Below are 6,474 nucleotides of genomic sequence, written 5' to 3' on the forward strand. Positions count from 1 at the left end.
GGATGAGTTTGTGTCCTTTGTAGGGACATGGATGCAGCTGGAAACCATCATTCTCAGCAAACTATCGCAAGAACAGAAAACCAAACACCGTATGTTCTCACTCATAGGTGGGTACTGAACAGTGAGAACACTTGGACACAGGAAGGGGAACATCACACACCGGGGCCTGTTATTGGGTGGGGGGAGGGTGGAGGGATAGCATTAGGATAAATACCTAATGTAAATGACGAGTTAATGGGTGCAGCAAACTAACATGGCACATGGATACATATGTAACAAACCTGCATGCTGTGCACATGTAGCCTAGAACTTAAAGCATAATTTAAAAAAAAAAAAAAGGAAAGAAAAAAGAAACAGATCCAGCAGGCAGAAATTAGTAACAATACAGTTGAATTCAGTATTAATATAAACTGGATACTGACAGAGCAGGCGCACCATCACCTCGGACAACCACCGCCACTTTAAGTTCCAGCTCCCTTCTTTGCCTCATGCATTTCAAGGAAATCGTTTCTCTTCTAACTACAAGTAGCCAGAAAGAGCAGACAGTAAAATACCAATAAGACAGCTCAGCCCCAGAGGGAGGTGAGGGGAAAGTCTCTTGGGTAAAGTTCGACTGCCAAACTTCACCCTCATACAACAGGCCCAGTAAAACAGTGGGCCTTGATAATTTAATAAGCACATGGCTTTCCCTTCAGGTGCACTAAGACAGGGAAGCTAAAAGCAGACTCGGGACATGCCTGCAGCTGCAGAAAGATGCATGGGGACAGACACACAACTCTCCCTCCCAGATAAGCACAACACAGACACAGAAGCAGTCCAAGCCTTAATAAACTTTCCCGCCCTGAATCCTTAAAACTCTGTCTGTAAGAGTGAGCCTCTGACCTAACTTGGCCAGAAGGCGTCTCTCAGGTTTGTTTTCTCTAAAACAAATCTGTCTTAACTGGCAAGACACCTTTCATGTTTCTCTCCTCTTTATTTAATTCTTACAAATACAATTGCTATTTATAGACTTCATTCAACAACAGTAAAATATACATTCTTTTCAGGCTCAATAATCACCAAGATATACCACATTGTGGACCATAAAATACCCTTTAACCCATTTAAAATAACAAATCTTGCCATATGCACTCTTAGACCACAATGAAATCAAAACTTAAAATGAGCAATAGACAGACAAGTGGAAAATCTCTAAATATAGTGAGATAAAAGAACACCTTCTAAATAATGAATGGATCAAAGAAGAAATCTCAAGAGAAATTAATATTTTATTATTAGAGACAGAGTCTCACTGTCACCCAGGCTGGAGTGCAGTGGCATGATCAAAGCTAACTGCAGCCTTGAACGCCTGGGCTCAAGCAATCCTCTCACCTCAGCCTCACCAGTGACTGAAAATACAGGCACATGTCTCCCTGATAACTTTTTTAAATGTTCTTGTAGAGACAGGGTCTTGCTATAGGTGTTCAAGCTGATCTCAAACTCCTAGCCTCAAGTAATCTCCTGCCTTGGCCTCCCAAATCTCAGCCTCCCTGGCCGAGATTACAAGTGTGAGCCACCATGCTGGGCCTAATAAATATTTTCACTAAATAAAAATGAAAATAAAAACACAACGTATCAAAATGTGTAGAATACAGCAAAAGCATGGCTTAGAAGAAAATGTATGGCATCAAATGCATATATTAGAAAATAAGAATGATCTAAAATAAAGAAAAAAATAAGCAGATTAAATCCAAAGTAAGAAGAAGAAAATAAATTACTGCAGAAATCAATGAAATTGAAAACAGAAAAATCAAGAGAATATTATCAACAACAAAGCTGGTTCTTTTAAAAGACCAATAAAATTAAAAAGCCTATAGCCAGGTTAAGAAAAAAATAGAAACTAATAATATCATAAATGATGGCCAGGCACGGTGGCTCAAGCCTGTAATCCCAGCACTTTGGGAGGCCGAGACGGGCGGATCACGAGGTCGGGAGATCGAGACCATCCTGGCTAACACAGTGAAACCCCGTCTCTACTAAAAAATACATAAAACTAGCCGGGCGAGGTGGCGGGCGCCTGTAGTCCCAGCTACTCGGGAGGCTGAGGCAGGAGAATGGTGTAAACCCGGGAGGCGGAGCTTGCAGTGAGCTGAGATCCGGCCACTGCACTCCAGCCTGGGCGACAGAGCAAGACTCCGTCTCAAAAAAATAATAATAATAATAATATCATAAATGAAAGAGGGGATGCCACCACACACCCCGTGGACCATTAAACAGATAAGGAAACACTCGGAACAACTCTGTGCATACATCTGATCATCTAGTTCAAATGGGCTGCTTCCCTGAAAGACACAATTTACTGAAACTCACACAAGAAACACACAGGCCAGGCACGGTAGCTCACACCTGTAATCCTAGCACTTTGGGAGGCCGAGGCGGGTAGATCACGAGGTCAGGAGAATGGAGACCACGGTGAAACCCCGTCTCTACTAAAAATACAAAAAATTAGCCAGGCGTGGTGTCGGGCGCCTGTAGTCCCAGCTACTCAGGAGGCTGAGGCAGGAGAATGGCATGAACCCGGGAAGTGGAGCTTGCAGTGAGCCGAGATCGCGCCACTGCACTCCAGTCTGGGCAACAGAACAAGACTCCATCTCAAAAGAAAAAAAAGAAGAAGAAGAAACACACAATCCGAATAACCCATTTTTTAATAACCTTCAGAACAGAAAGTACCTGACCCAGATGTATTCACTGGTAAACTGACCAAATATTTCAGGAAGAAATTATACCCATTCCCCACAATCTATTTCAGAGAATAGAAGCTGTTGAAATACTTCCTAGTTCATTCTGTGAGGCCAGCATTATTCCAATGACATTTCAAAATAGAAAACCACAGACCATGATCTCTCATAAAAATACATATAAAAATCCTCAAAAACATTGGCACATCAAATCCAACAATATATACAAAGAATCATACACCATCACCAAGTGAGATTTATTCTGGGGATACCAGGCTGGTTCAACATATGAACATCAATTAATGTAATTCATTATATCAAGAGGCTGAAAAGGAAAAATCACATGATCCAGTGCAGAAAAAGCAGTTGACAAAATCCAGCATTCATTCATGATAAAAACTCTCAATAAGCTAAGAGTGGAACTTCCTGAAATTAATAAAGAATATCTACACAAAACTACAGTGAACATAATACTTAATAATCAGAAACTCAAAGCTTTTCCACAATATCAGGAGGAAGAAAAAGATCTACTTTCTCATCACCCCTTTCAATATCATACTGAAAATACTAGCAAATGCCATCAGGCAAGAAAATATAATTAAAGGCATACAGATTGGGAAGGAATAAATAAAACTTTGTTCACAGACGACAGGATTGTCTACGCAGAAAATCTAAAAAAAAAAAAAAAAGAAAAGAAAAGAAAAAAGACCAAACCAAAAAAAACCCTCCTGGAACTGAAAAGCAAGATTACAGAATACAAGGTTAAAGGAGAAAGTTAATTGCTTTCCAATGCACCAGCAACAACCAAGTGCAATTTGCTATGAAAAACAGAGTGCTACTTGTATTTAGCACCCAAAAGATGAAATACTTATGTATAAATTTAACAAATGTAACAAGATCTATATGAGGAATAGTATAAAACCTTAATAAACAAAATACAAGTAAACCTGATTCTAAAGTTCACATGGAGAAGCAAAAGACCAAGAATAGTCAATTACTGAAGAACAAAGTTGGAAGACTAACACTACCTAACTTTAAGCCTTATTATATAGATTCATTGTAAGCAAACATAACAATGGAACAGAATAAAGAGCCCAGAAATACACCCACATAAATACAGTAAACTGATACAATAAAGCAGAGTTGCTGTTTTCAACAAATGGTGTGGGGACAACTAGAAATCCACATTTAAAAAAACAAAAAACTAAATCTAGACATAGATCTTATGCCCATCACAAAAATTAACTCAAAATGGATCATAGACTTCAATGTAAAATGCAAAAGTAAAAAACTGTAGAAAATAACAAAGGAAAAAACCTAGATGATCCTGGGAAAGGTAATGACTTTTTAGATATAACACCAATGTCAAGATCCACTTTAAAATGATTCATAAACAAGACTTCATTAAAATTGAAAACTTCTGTTCTGCAAAAGCCAATGTCACAAAAATGAGAAGAAAAGCCACAGACTGGGAGAAAATATCTGCAAAAGACATATCTTGGTAAAGAGACTGTTACACAAAACATTCCAAAAACACTGAAACCTCTACAGTAAGAAAACCACTAAATAAAACAGACCAAAGACCTTAACAGATACCTCACCAGTGATGAGAAACATACAGGAAATAAACACATAAAAGAATGCAGTACATTGTGTAACATTAGGGTAACATATTAAAACAACGAGATACCGAGATACTGCTACATATCTAGTAGAATGGCCAAAATGTGGAGCACTGACAACAACTGACAGTGAGAATCTGGAGCAACAGGAACTCTCCTTCAGACTGTGGAAATGCAAAATAGTCTAGTCACTCAGTGGGAGGACAATTTGGTTGTTCTTACAAAAGTAAACACATTCTTACCATATGATCCAGCAACTGCACCTCTTGGTATTTACCCAAAGGAGGTGAAAATAAATGCTAGCATAAAAACCTGTAAACAGGGATTTATAGCAGCTTTATTCAAAATAGCTAAAATCTGGAAGCAACCAAGATGCCCTTCAGTAAGTGCATGGATAAACTATGGTACACACAATGGAACATAATTCAGCACTAAAAAGAAATGGGCTATCTTGTCCTCAAAAGATAAGGAGGAACCTTAAATGCATATTACTAAGTAAAACAAGGCAGTCTGAAAAGGCTACTTACTATATAACTGCAACTACGTAACATTCTGCAAAATGATGGAGATGGTTTGCAAGGTTAGGGATGATAAATAATAAACAGGAAGAGCAGGGATGGCTTTTAGAACAAAGAAAGTGTCCTGTGGGGTACTGTAAGGCTGGATACATGTCATTAAACATTTACTCAAACCCATAGCATGTAAAACCACAAGAGTAAACCCTAATGTAAACTATGGCCTTTGGACAACTATGATGTCTCAGTGTAGGTTCCTCATTTTAACAAATGTACTACTATGGCAGGGGCAGGTGTTGAAAAGGGCGAAGGCTACATATATATGTGGATCAGGGTATATGGGAAATCTATGTACTTCCTAATTCTGCTGTGAAATTAAAACTGCCTTAACAGAGTATATTTATTTTCAAAAAGAATCTAACCATCTAAAAATGTTTTCAATAACAAAAATTAAACCAATATTAAAAACCACTTCCCCATTTGTAATAAGAACTCTCAATAATAATGAATGCATAAAGAAAATGTGGTCTATACACGCAATGAAATATTACTCAGCCTTAAAAAGGAAGAAAATCTTGCCATTTGCAAAAACATGCACATACCAGAAAGATATTGTGCTAAGTGAAGAAATAAGCCAAACAGGAACAAAGTATTACATAATCCCATCTGGATGTATGCAATAGTCTGGATGTATGTATTCCCCTCAAATTCCTATGTTGAAATCTAATCACCAAGGTGACAGTACTATAAGGTGAGGCCTCCAGGGAGAGACGAGGTGAGGGCTCTTCCCTCTTGAATGGGCTGGGAGTGCATTCATTCTCCATCACTCTTTTGCCTCCACCATGTAAGGATACAGGAAGAAGTCTCTCATCAGGCACCAGATGACAGTGCCTTGATCTTGGACTTCCGAGCCTCCAGAACTGTTAAGAATAAATGTCTGTTCTTTATTAATTACCAAGTCTGAAGTATTTTGTTGTTCCAGCACAAATGAAGCTATATTTTCTGTACAGCCTGTGGAACTCCATGTACATAAAAATGTGAAACAGCTAAACTTACAGAAACATAGAGCTGAATCGTGGTTACCAAGGGCTGAGGGGGAAGGGTAACTGGGGAGGTATTGGTCACAGGGTATAAGTTTTAGTTATGCAATGAGTAAGTTCTAAATATCAAATCTACAGACCAATGCATGTAGTTAATACTGAATTGCATCCTTAAAAATTTGATAAGAGGATGGTACGGTTTCGATTTGTTTACTTGTCCAAAGCTCATGTCAAATTGTAAGCCTCAAGGCTGGAGGTGGGGCCTGGTGGGAGGTGACTGGATCAGGGGGCAGACTTGCCCCTTCCTGCTCTTGAGATAGTAAATTCTCATGAGATCTGGTTGTTAAAAGTGTACAGCACCTCCCCCTTCAACACCCACTTCCTCCTGCTCCAGACACAGAGGACATGCCTGCTTCCCTTCATCTTACACCATGTCTGCAAGTCTCCTGAGGCCTCCCCAGCCACGCTTCCTGTACAGCCTGTGAAACTGTCAGCCAATTAAACCTCTCTGCTTCCTGTACAGCCTGTGGAACTGTCAGCCAATTAAACCTCTTCGCTTCCTGTACAGCCTGTGGAACTG

Source organism: Colobus angolensis, unplaced genomic scaffold, assembly GCF_000951035.1.
Source record: "Colobus angolensis palliatus isolate OR3802 unplaced genomic scaffold, Cang.pa_1.0 Scaffold416, whole genome shotgun sequence".
NCBI lineage: Eukaryota > Metazoa > Chordata > Mammalia > Primates > Cercopithecidae > Colobus > Colobus angolensis.